Genomic DNA, 13101 nt, shown 5'->3' with positions numbered 1-13101 from the left:
GACTCGCAGGCAGAATTATCTTTCCAGCATCTTTTCAATTAGTTTTGTCGTATGTCCCTTTAGGGAATCGAAGCCCATTGGTCAGAAGAGGTGGTAGAAGCTAGGAGCAAGTCAGGACACGCAGGAAACCCGCATGCCTTGTATGCCGAAGAGAGCTAGGTGTTTGAAAAATACGATTTAATAGTAAATGCTTAAAACAAAAATTAGCACTGGAGAAGTGGGAAACAAAAATACATTCAGCTATAAGTTTTTTATTACGATATTAATAAAGAGTTACATACTTCCATTCAAGTGAAATACGACTGTACCTAAGCAGCAGACTGACATGGACTCCAAGAGACTTAGAGACAACAATTCAACAGAAGACCTGGACAACTACGAAGACATCTAGGACCAAAATCTGCCTTGATCGTCAAAACTAAGCTAACTTATACAACCTCGACTGCTGCCACTTTGAACATACGGAGTGGAACTGTGATGTTCTACCAAGCCAACCTCAGACATTGTCCTCAGACAAATTGTCAAAGCCCTTTTATTACACACTAACCTCACTATCCACAATGTCCTCAACATTCCCTTTGTCAAAGAACTGATCCGTTACCGATTCCAAAAGTTTCACACCAACCTCTCGAGCAATCTCAGCACATTCCCATCCCGAGAACCCGCCACGTCGCCTTAATCGACTTACTTGCCCCTTAATCCGTCACAATGAGTGCCAGAATTGGCCGGTTAGTCATGGCATGTGTCCTCCGGGTGCAGCAGCGCTGCCGTTAGTGTTGTGACCGATTGAAAAAAAAAATTGTAATCACATTTGTAATATGTGCGAATATGTATAGGGTACAAATAAAATATTTACAAAAACAGCACAGACAACTTTTGTTAATTATAATGATGGCACTAATAAAGTCAAAGTGGCTGGGGAAGGCTGATGGCAGACTTAGCGGTGGGATTTAACAGCTGTCGTCCCCTTTCCCTGGAATAACACATGTACTACCACTTAACATTACCCACCTTGAATTTTTTCGACTTTCCACATGGCCCATGCTGATCGTCTTCAGTTATAAGAAGCGAGACTGTAAACTGTGATTTTGATTGTACAAAATATTTACTCATTAAAAGGTTTTAACCATGTTGAGCCAAATGGTCGAAAGAACATTGAACCCAACTAACTGAAATAACGGCTCGAGTTGTCTGGGGGAATGAGGGTTCGAGAAATAAAGACATTTTCCCTCTCTGTCAACTATAAATTCACTTATAAAGCTCCCATAACGATTCTATTCTAACCTACTTGAACTAAGTGCGTTCAAATAGATAAAATTGGTTGAAATTTATTTTCCTTTTCTGAGTATCGACAGAAGGTTTTTAGGGGCAGAACAAAATTATGAACTCGAAAAGAAAATAATCGCTTAAATTCATTAAAAAACTCTAAATATTGCCAATTTAGTATCAATTTGAATATATACTGATGAAAGATTTTCACAGCTTAGTACAACTCGCTAATGATGGTAAAACAACATAACTGTAAAAATTAGTTTTTCGAAATATATAAAATTTCGATTGGACATTATAAAATATTATTTTTGTTCCTTTTATTATTTATTCTTTTATAAATAAAATGAACAATTTTCACTGTTAATAAATTATTTAATTTATTATTAATTTAAGGAATATTTTAAAGAGACATAAGAGCAGATAGGATCCCAAGATGGTTTAGATGAAAAAGGCAAATATGTTTACTACCTCTTTTCCCTTATTTCCATTAACCGACTATCAAACACACCAAACAATTGCTACACAACCGTAATCAGCAATAACCATCATTATAACCAGCCCTAACTATCTATTATCGTCACTAACAAACCCAGCATTAACTGTCTCTAGCAGTCCTTAACCATCCCTGATCTAGATTAACAAGCTACAATTGGCAATAGTAGTTTCTAACTGGCATCATTGACCATCTCATTTCAGCATAAAATCAATATTCATTACAAGCTATTAATCGGTAACTTCGTCAGATCGTCACTAACCATTCTTAACCAATCCTAATCTTCACATATCTATAATAATTATCTATAATCACCAGTCATCACTAATGGTAGCCTTAAACTATCGTTAACCATCTTTCATCTATTTAAAGAATATTCAACAGAAAATAGCTATCTCTAACCTATCCTAACCATCATTGGCCATGCAAACATCATGAATCATTACTCAATAGCCCAATAAATCGCCATTAACCAACCATAGCAGGCAGACAATAGATACCTCTAATCGATCATAACCATAACTGACCAACACATTTTAGCATCAAACATGTGGCATGTGTACATTATTATCCACCATTCGCTAACCATTTTAGGTCATCACTAACAACCCTAAACTTGACTAAAAATCTGTATCCAACATTAACTATTCCTAATCTATCCCACCATACTTCAATAAATTGTAGCTAATGACCTTACCATCATTGACCATTTTCTTTAACTATCTCAGATTGTTCATGACTATCTCTATTATTGTGTGGTGATTAGTGACCGTTAATCGATTTCTAAATAAAAAACTATCTCTATTTATCGTTAGCTAACTATCCGTAACCAGTTATAACCAATTCTTGCAATCTCTAATCTTCACTTATCCTTAATAACCATTTATAATCATCACTAACAATATCTCACTTCTGGAAACATTCTCTCGTCACGCATGGTCGTCAGTTACCTAACCCATCACTAAGAAACTTACGCATCGTTAACCGTTCATAATCTATCCAAGCAGTCGTAAACAGATAGTAGCCAATCCTAAACGATGCTAACCTTCATTGAACTTCTTTCAGCATGAAATTTTACTAATGTTTTCTATCGTCAGATCGTCTACTACCATCCCTAATTAATCCTAACAATATTTAACAGATCGTAACCATGTCTAGCGATCAATAACCATCATTTATGAGGTATGACCCCCATGATGATTAACCCATCATCTATGATCGTCCCTTACCATTTTTTCACAATCTGTAATCAATCCAATTGCTAATTATCATTAAGTACATATCCAAATCTGCAGACTTTATCTAACAATTGTGCGATTTGTTCATGGGGTCTGAGGGGTGGTACTATGCTCGATGTTTTGGTACAATGGCCGAACTACATGTCTAGCCGGGCAAAAACATCTCTCATAATTGCTAATTGTTGTTAATCATCCCGTATTGTCGTTTTGACGTCGTTTAAACAAGATCAACTAGCTTGAAACTGAATAAAAGCAACTCTGAGTTTATAAAAAGAGAATTGGATATGTGCGCTTATCATAGGGTAATTTTTCATTTATATCATTTACATATATTTATAGAAGTTTGTATTTTCAGCCTTCCGTGCTAGGCTTGTTAAACGAGATAAATTTAAAAGACCGCATTTCTGTTGAAGAGATCTGCTTCCAAAGTGTCGACAAGGCGATTTATCTCTCTAAGAAGATTAGTGAAGATCACGCAACGATTTTTGGTGGTGTAAGAGGAAAATTCTTAACTATGACTTATTTCCTGAAAACGAAAGAGCTATTTCCGTGAAAAAGTTTCCGTTAAAGCCAGATGCAGTTATTCAGGAAAAGCGGCCTTCATCATAGAACATAAATTCTCCCGTGATCACGCAACGGCGCCGTATCTCGGTAAAACGGCAAAAATCGTTGCACTTGGGCTGGGTAGGTGCCAGCAAATAACGGTTTGTTCCGGTCAGATCGAAACTATTTAAAAAATTACACAGAAAGCTTAGGCAAAGATAGCGAAGACCGCTGAACGAAGATATACATAGATCAATATTATCAGACATCATCAGTCCTGACAGTAATCAAAAATATACAAGGCTTAATTACTGGAGTTTTTATTATTTATTTTGAACAATAATGCAATCTGAGTAGTAAGACTACAAGTCGGATTTGGTAGAAAAGAGTCTAATGAAATTGGAGGTAAACAATATCGTGCTTCGGGGGTCTTCGTGACTGAGGCCATTGTCCTCTGTGATAGAAGCACGCAATAGATGAATCGGTATACGCAAATTCGTTAAAAAAAAACCCTGTACGGGTTCTCCAGGCTAATTTCTTCAAGTAATAATACAAAAGCCTTCTCGATTAAAACCATTCTCTTCTGGAAAACCTAATGAACCATTCATACTTAATTTATTACTCATTGTTAAGAGGAATTTCCACCGGATCTAAATAGTACGATTTTTTTTAAATATGTAACCATTTCTTGTAGAAAATCGAGGTCCAGCGTGATTTACCAAGGGAAAAGGATGGACAACACACTCACGCTTATAAATACTTTCAATTTTGGCCTTGTTGTCTGTAATAAAAGTATACATGTAGTAACATCGAGAGCAGCCTTCTGGCACCAACCTGGTAGGGTGGGGTTGTGGTCAGGAAGGGTATGGAAGAGGAATGTAGGGAATGGAAATGTAACAGTGGACTAACAGCGAAACTAAGGTAAAACAAAATTCGGCCCCCTGCCACTGATTTTTTCTTTACATCTCTTAAAACTAGTAAAAAAATATAATTTCAATATGAATAAAATACTTTCGGCTTAATTATCTAGCTGATGAAGTATTGGTTCAAAAGGTAAATTTTTGTTTTAATCACCATTATAAACCTATGTTATGATGTTCTTGAAGGAGACTACGAAGTGGGAATTTTTGTATATTCCGGCTTATTGCACTTTCCTAGTACCCTAGTGAGTAGATCCTTCACCTAAGAAGTACTAGGTCATTGACTGTCCTTGCTACAATTTCTTCCCTGGGGTTTCTTTGTATCCCAGCCTACGTTGAGCTGTTGCTTCGAATTCGAAGATGATATGGGTGGCTGTTTCATCCTCCTCATTGTACAACCTACAAATGGGGTCATCATTGAATATACCCATGTTGTGTAGATGTTTTCTCAGATGACAGTGACCGATTACAGTAGCCCTATCTCTCTTCTGTGTTTAACCCTCTATAACTGTACCGGTAATTTTGCTAATTTGCTAATTTTGGAGTGTTGTTTTAGCATTACTGTGTCTTTTTTGATCCATTCTTTGCTGCAGGGTTCTATGTTTGATTTTGTTACCCAAGAATAGTTTCAGGGTCTATATACGGTCTTGCAGATCCTACTCTGACCATTGAGTCTGTTTTTCATTACCCAAAATTCTCCTGTACTGTTACCCAAGATATCAGGTTGTTGTGTTTCCAAGGTTTTGAAAATTTTGGATCCGTTGGCTGACTAATTTTGGTGTGATTTTTATTCGTGCATTAGCTTTATTAACTGCATTATCCGATCTTATGATGATTTTTTGCCCGTCACTTAAGATTTTTTATGGCACAATAGTTGATGGCATGTATTTCAGCTTGAAAGGCTTCCCTAATGAGTGTGACTGCTCATATTTTGGGAATGTACAGAAAACGCCTGATTTGAAACCATTGTAATCATTTGGAACATTTGTTTTGGAACCATCTGAATACCATATCATTGCATCTGATTTCCTTCTGCATTCTTCTTCTCCTTTGTAGTCTGTTGAGACTTTATAGGAAGTTGGAGTAAAGAGTGTTTCTGGGACCATGTAGTCAGTCCTCATCTCTTAACGGGTGTGTGATTTTATTAATTATTGTTATCTGCCCCAAGTGTTTAGTTCCCGTGCAGTTAGGTTGTTGCTGCCTACATGATCTTTTTCTCTCTTCTCCTTGTATAAATATTCGCAAATGGATGTAGGTTTAGCTGTGTTTTTAGTGCAATTGACGGGGTTATTTTCATTGACCCTGAGATGCATAGGTTGGCTAGTCTTTGTATGTTGCCTAATGTTTGGGTAGCTATTTTTTTCTGAGCTTTGTTCCACCAGATTAGTGACCCATAGGTTATTCTGGGTCTTATTACTGCCGTGTATAGACAACAGGCCATTTTCGGGGATACATAGGTTGCCAGTCATGGTAGGCTGCCTAATGTTCGGATAGCTTGTGTTTGGCTGACCTTTGGCCCACTAGATTGTTGAGCTGTAGGAAAATTTTGGTCTTATAGTACTAAAAGTATAGCCAATAGCCTATAATAGCCATTTTCGATTTGAGTCTCCAAGATTTCCTAAAGTTCTTGTGGTCATTAGTGATATTTTACTTTTTGTCATGATATGCTGAAGGTGTTTTTATCTAAGCTTGCCCTTAGATATTTAAAGTCGTTTTTTATCTGCAGCATTTCATTATAGAAGCATAGGCCGCATCAACGTCTTTAGCTTTCAGAATCCCATACAAAGACAGATCTCTTCACATGAATTCCTTCCTAAAAATAATTTCCCACAAATTGTTACCAAAATTGAGTCAATAGATTTCATTTTATTCTGTACTGCGACGAGTGCGATATAAAAAGCATATACTTACATCTTACACAAACAAATATGAAAAACTGTTGAATGTAAATTTATCCATCTGCCTTTTTTCCCTTTCCGGGCAACAAATTTTCCTCGGTTTCGAGTTGGTGAACTCATGAGGCTTCTGGAATTGGTAAGCCACCCGCGGTTAAACTTAATATCTGAGGAGGCGCCATAACTCACTTTAATTATTCCAGAAGGGTAAAAGATCGTGTCCGCAGGGCCGGCCCATTGTTTAAGAACTCGTGCGTCAAACGGTTTCCATGGAACTTAACCGTCCAGACGGTTCAACAAGCCGGTAATTGTATGACGGCCTATATTGCCGGAAATGCATGCCTTGGCGTCGAAAGGTTTTCATTTATGACTCTTCCAGTTCATTTGTCACACGTCAAAAAAAAATTCGAACCTTTTGGGACATAGACTTATTTCAATCATCAAATCCACCACCATTTTTCTTTTCACTTTTATTTTGAGAAATTCAAGTCTTCACACAAATCATTTGTCTAATGAGCTACAAGATATACCAATCCGTTCTTACAATATTGAAAAAATGGGACCAATTTTTCTTTAACCTTTTCTTGTTTTCAAGGAAAATTAATCATCATTTCTCATCCATCTGCATATGAAATTATAACTTGTGGAAATTTGAAGACACGAGAAACCTTAGTGATGCCAAACAGTTTCGTCATTGTTCACCTACGAGGTGAAGTTATGGACTTAAAGGACTTCGTTTTTATACTCTGGAGCTTCATAAAAATGCCCCGGAAGTCTCCTGAGAGACTCTCATCAAAATTCAATCGGTAGTTTTGTAATTCAAAAGCGACCGGTGGAAATTAAAAGATTTATGTCAATTTTTCAATATTTATCCTAGACTGAACATAAAAAAGTTGATAAACTCAAACTATTAGTATAATTTATAATAAAAGGTGAATTAAATAAACTAATGGAACGCCTGGATAGATTATGGAACGTTAAGGTTATAAGCAGGTCGTGGCGAGAATCTAACGCCTTCCTTTGTTGCGGGTCAAATGAAATCATTATCTTTTAGTTTTTTTTCCAGTATCAAAAGATAATGTTTTGCTTGTAAAAACACATTTTGTGTATGTTATACTACCATTTCTCTGTCTATCTGACTGTCTATTCTCTATTTATCTACCTTTCTATAGTTTTTCCTATTTTTTATTCTTACTTCTTTAATATGCGACACTAGGGTTGTAAGTAGTATGGTGATAACTTTCTTTTTGCATAGGGCTTTTTCAAGCGTGAGTGTAGTGTGAATTGTTGGTGGCTTATTCCGGTGCTAAATCTATTCTATACCTTTGGTTTAGGTCTAGTTATTATTTGTAGTAATCTAATTAATTCTATTATCAATGCTCAATGTTTTGTTTTTAAAATTATGTTCTCTAATCATAGTTTAGTTTTCTCCTTCTATCTACGGATACGTCCGTTCCCATTTAAAGAAGGAAAAATGCAATTTTTCCTTCCTTAAATTTGTTGTGTGAAAAAAGTCTAGACGAATGGCGCGATGACAGGGTTATAAGTACGGAGATGCAAGAGTCTATACTCGTATTTTTACCTATATTTATGTTCTATTCATGAAAAAATGAAAATGCATACCTATCTATTAATTTACTGTTGTCCACCACTCTCTCTCTCTCTCTCTCTCTCTCTCTCTCTCTCTCTCTCTCTCTCTCTCTCTCCCTCTCTCCTTAAATCTCTATATAACTATCTCTGTCTACCTAAGTGGCACTAAAAGCAACTGCCTCGTCGTTAGTAAAGAGCCGTGTTTAAGATGGCCTTAAGGCCCTGTCAGACATTGATGAAAACAACAAAATCATCCTTGTTTGGGTAGGGATACAGGAAAGTAAAGAAGGAAGGCAACAAGGAAGCCAATAAATTCACCAAGGCAAATTCAGTTTCGACACCTATCAAGCCTGAACCATTTTGTGTCACACGCTATTGCCAAGAACGTAGATCCATCAGACAGTGGGTTAAGAAAAAGTCCTCTATTTTTCATCCATTCAGGGCAAAGGCATGCAAAAAAGTTCATTAAAGGACCAAAGGAAATTAACGACAGAACTACTATACCTATGATCTGTGAAGACTAGTATGATAGCACTAGACTGAACACTGCAGATCACGGAGGCATAACTCGTAGCAATAGACCCTGTGCTCATATTAACAAAAAAAAAAGAAGAAACAGCGGAAAATGTCCAGTATTGGCCGAAGACATTTGAGGGCTGATATGACTCCTAAAAGAGGAAAACCAAGACCTGTACACGCGTGTCCTTAAAAAAATTTTGGGATCTGGTAAAAAGCTTAAGCTTAACGAAGAGCACTAGAAAATGACGGAGATTGCACAAAAGACCGAAACTGGTCATGGTACGCAAGACCCTCCAAGATAGTAACTTAAGCAATGCTTCCTTTTTCTATGTGTGTGTAATTTTTCCTTTAGTCTGAGGTTATAATAGCAGTAAAAAATATAAACTATAAAGTACAAACAAGAATTTATTAAAGGGTTAATGCTTTACTGAGGATTTGAGAAAGGATTCATGGAGAAGGATTTCTGTACACTAAGTAGACTCTTAAGTCCTTTCGGTGGCAATAATGAATAAGTTTAACAGGCCTGATGGTAAGTTCAAAAAGTTCTGTTAATTTAACCTAGATAAACGGGACATTTATGTTGTTCGAGTGTCCTGTATCCAGTTTATTGTACAATCCTTTGAATAGAAAGAATGCGTTTTGTTAAGGTCACTCATTCTTCAGCAGTGTGTTCAGGCTCGAACTGAATTTCGCCCTCAGAATTTGTTCACTTCATATACATCTCTTTCCATAATCGGTTTAAGTCGTGAAGGCTGAGAAAGTCCTTCTTCTCCTACCAGTATAAAGACTTTTAACGATCAGCCGACCCATATAGATTGAATTGTGGAGCAGCTGTTAATTCAGAGGGATGGCTTTTAAACACCGCAATGTGGGCATCTTGCGCCCGGGCTCAATACATATTAAGTTTTCAAACCGGATGAACCAAAAGATACCATCCGACGGCTAATACCTGTCATAATAGACAATGGAACTGACTTACCTCCGAGTCGATGAACTGAACAGAAGTTCGAACAAAATAAATCATCACCAATGATTAATGATTAAGTCGAAGCTATTCTATCTACGAAGGATCGAGTTTGATCGGAATTCCTTTACGATTTATCAACTGCTTGACTATTTCTCGTATTGGTCTATTAATCACGATTGAAATAAATCGCAAGTTTTTTGTGCTGTACAATTTTCAACTTGAAATCAAATAGAAAGTCCTAAGAAGAACAAAATAGACCAAGTGTTGACTAATCAGTCTTCGCCTATTTTTTCTCTATCGTTGATAAGTTTGAAAAATTAATAGTATTAATCATCCCAGTACACACATTTTAACACAATTATTTTTTAGCTTTTTTTTAGTTGACTAGTCTTTTAGGTTTTTATATTAGATTACTGAATTTTTCTTTTCTTATATAACAAAATTGGTCATTTCTGACCTATATGCAAATGAGTCGAAGCAGAGAACTCAAAAACCATAACGGGTCAACTCTGGGGAGAGTGAAACATCCGAGATGCAATAACCGAATCTCACCCAGGGAAGAGCACTCCGCAAAGAAATGGAATAAATTTTCAATTGAACGCGAATTACACAAAGAACAGATTCCCAATTCCCCTCTAATCCAAACAGCCGAGTTTTTTGTGCAAAACCTCACTTCTTAGCTTAAATAGCCATCGCAACTCATTGAGACAAAGATCGTAAACACTGACTTTGGGGCGTCGGTGGCCGCAACGATTTAGGCGTTGACACGGCGTTCATCACTGTAAGGTAAAGGTCCCGGGTTCGAATCCAGCGGCCCTGCGTTCGAACCCGGCATACTTACAAATGGGGGAAAAAAAGTGTCTTCATGTAGGTCGAACAATGCAGGAGAAATTTGTACTTCTTTGTAAAGGGAGAGAAGAGTAGAAACTTGGACCCGTGGCTGGCATTCTTCTTGATGTTGTTTTTCAATTTGATTAATAAGAACTGAAAATTAATTATGCCAGATGCAGAGGTTGTCCAAGGATAGGACGAAGGGCAAGTTGTACTTTTCAAAAAAAAAAAAATATTTCCAGTGTGCAAACTATGAAATATTAGACTTTATTTCCGCCAAAGTTGTAATTTTTGAGTATCTAGAGACATCAGAACTTTCACAATATAGGGGTAGTGAAGCTTATGTGTATACACCAAAACTAAATTCATATTGGTCTCCAAATGCAATGTATAGTTTGGTGTACCATGTGGCAATGTTAATAACTTTCTTATTAAACAAAAGTTGTACTTTTTATATTGTTCGAATATCTGATATCCTCAAATTTGACAGCCATAACATAGTATTGCACGACATATAACATTAAAAATATTAAACGATTTTAATAGGGTTAGAATTTGAAGTATGAGAGCCGACCATGTGTTATTTACACCTAACGTAGCCACTGACGCTTACCAAGTGAAGTGCTTTGTCCAAGAGAGTATCGGAGTAAATATGACTCCTAAATATCTCGATGAGATTGCCCCTGAAAAAGAAAGCGATCCAGAGAACTGTGAGAAAACGTAATGAAAGGTGGAAGTGAAATATCACGAATACAATTGAGATTAAGACTTGGAAGAAGGGACTTTTTCAGTACAATTTGACATTTAGAATACCCTCCTGACGTTTTGACCTCTGTTCACTGGACACCTTAGATACTATCTATAGACATAGCCCTACTTTCTTACTTTTCGGCACAGACTTATAATCTAATATATACTGATATAGACTCCTAGTGTAAAGTATCGTCATGAAGTCTTGCCTATGGATTTATATACCACTTATCTAAGATTTAAACAATCATCTCATAGGGTCTTATTGTTTTCTCAGTGATGTAATCATATTTACTATCAGACTTTGGGAAAAAGTAATGAATGTGGATTATCTCGAATACAATTGAGTTTCAGATATTGGACAAACGGTATTTTTTAATACAATTTGATATTTAGCATAACCTCATGAATTATTGACATCTGATCACTAGGCACCCTGTATACCACCGTTCTAAATTTTCGTTTCGGGCTTATACTATATCAATTGACTTCCAGTCTAAACTATCGCCATAAACTATAGTCTAGCCATTTTGTTTTTGTTAAAAGTTTGTTATGGAAATATCGTCTAATCGATATATACCACTATCCCAATGTTGAGATATAGAAGCAGCGTATAGTCTAGCTTATCGTTCGTGACTGATAATCGGAAATATTAAAATTGATCGATAGTCTAATTCGATATAGTCCAATGGTTTGAGAATATTAATGATTTAAATCACTACCTTAAACTACCGACAGACAGCAATGGTCTATACGTATAATAAAATGTATTTAAACCAATATTTTGAGCTACCAATGCTGATTAAATTATCTACTGTCAACTGATATCCTTAACTGTTGATATGCTACTACTATCCAAAACTATAAAAAATAAAACTAATTTAAAAAGCCCGTAATCTGTAATGTAAAATATTACAGATAGTGTTGATCTTTCTCTATATCATAAATATTTTTATAACTCTGGGTTATATTTAGTTATTACTTAATACTTGTTAGTTTTATTTTATTTTCATTGAAGATCCTATGGAATGGATTGTGATGATTTATTCTAGAATTGGCATGATCCTTTACTTAGTACATCCTCAGCATCCAGCTCAATTTTATGATTATAGAAGAAAAAATTACAGACAACTCGAATACAATTACAATCTCAATTTTGCACCAAACACTAGAATATAAATCGTTAAGCAATAATAAACAAAAACAAACGTTTTGTACCTACAAGCAAGTTCAGTCAGTGACCCAGTACCCAAATGTAGTTTGCTATATTTCACGTCCTTTGAACAAGGTGCGTTAACAAATTAAGAAAACCAAAACAATCGTTCATCCTTGAGAATCAAGTCCAAGCGCCTACACTACTTTACACTTCGACATCCGTTTGTCGCGTGGCCTATAGGAGCGACTTGTTGCTTAATTCCTTATGCATAGAAACATTATTAAATCCTTGTCAATCATTTGACTTTAGTCGAACATTACAAAATGAGCATTGTTAAATTGTTGTACCCTACATTTCATTCCTTTTGTCGCGTTTTTGCTGTTAACCCATTAAAAAAAAGGACTAAGGGCCATCTGACTAAACTTGTCCAATGAAAATTAAAAAGGGTTTTTCATTATATATTATTATTAGCGTTTAAAAGACCTAACTGTAAGTCACCAAACCAAATGGTTATGCATGAGCCAATATTAGCTTAAAAAACAAGTAATTGAACTGTGAACAGTTTGTACGCAGTTTTGTTCATACTAACGAAGAAGAAAAAAACCGAGGAACTGAAGGGGTTAGCGTCTTTTCTAAAACTGGTTGTAATCATTGCGTCGCGTCGACTAACTGTTTCTTTTCCGGATACGAGCAACTACGAAATAGAGAGAATGAACAGAGAAATATAAAAATAAGATAAATCACCACCTAATTAAGGAAGTAAAATAGGGGAAATAGATAACTGGAGAGATACGTAGGAAGAAGATAGATATAGTAGATATCGATAGGTGGGGGGAGAGAGAGAGAGGGAGGGAGAGAGAGAGAGAGAGAGAGTGAGAGAGAGAGGGAGTGGGAGAGGGAGAGGGAGAGGGAGAGAGAGACAGAGAG

The 13101-nt window shown here is 36.2% G+C and overlaps 1 protein-coding gene and 1 long non-coding RNA gene across 3 annotated transcripts in view; one reads left to right on the top strand and one right to left on the bottom strand.

The window, feature by feature from the left end:
- Window positions 1–13101, bottom strand: part of LOC106664922 (matrix metalloproteinase-2-like) — a 90098-nt gene that overhangs the window by 62025 nt on the left and 14972 nt on the right. The gene's annotated exons all lie outside the window — the stretch shown is intronic.
- Window positions 1–13101, top strand: part of LOC106664923 — a 40175-nt gene that overhangs the window by 23741 nt on the left and 3333 nt on the right. The gene's annotated exons all lie outside the window — the stretch shown is intronic.

Source organism: Cimex lectularius, unplaced genomic scaffold (assembly GCF_000648675.2).
Source record: "Cimex lectularius strain Harlan isolate CLEC.00 unplaced genomic scaffold, Clec_2.1 scaffold5, whole genome shotgun sequence".
NCBI lineage: Eukaryota > Metazoa > Arthropoda > Insecta > Hemiptera > Cimicidae > Cimex > Cimex lectularius.
The sequence above is the reverse complement of the archived record's forward strand: the minus strand, read 5'-3'. Positions and strand labels throughout refer to the sequence as shown.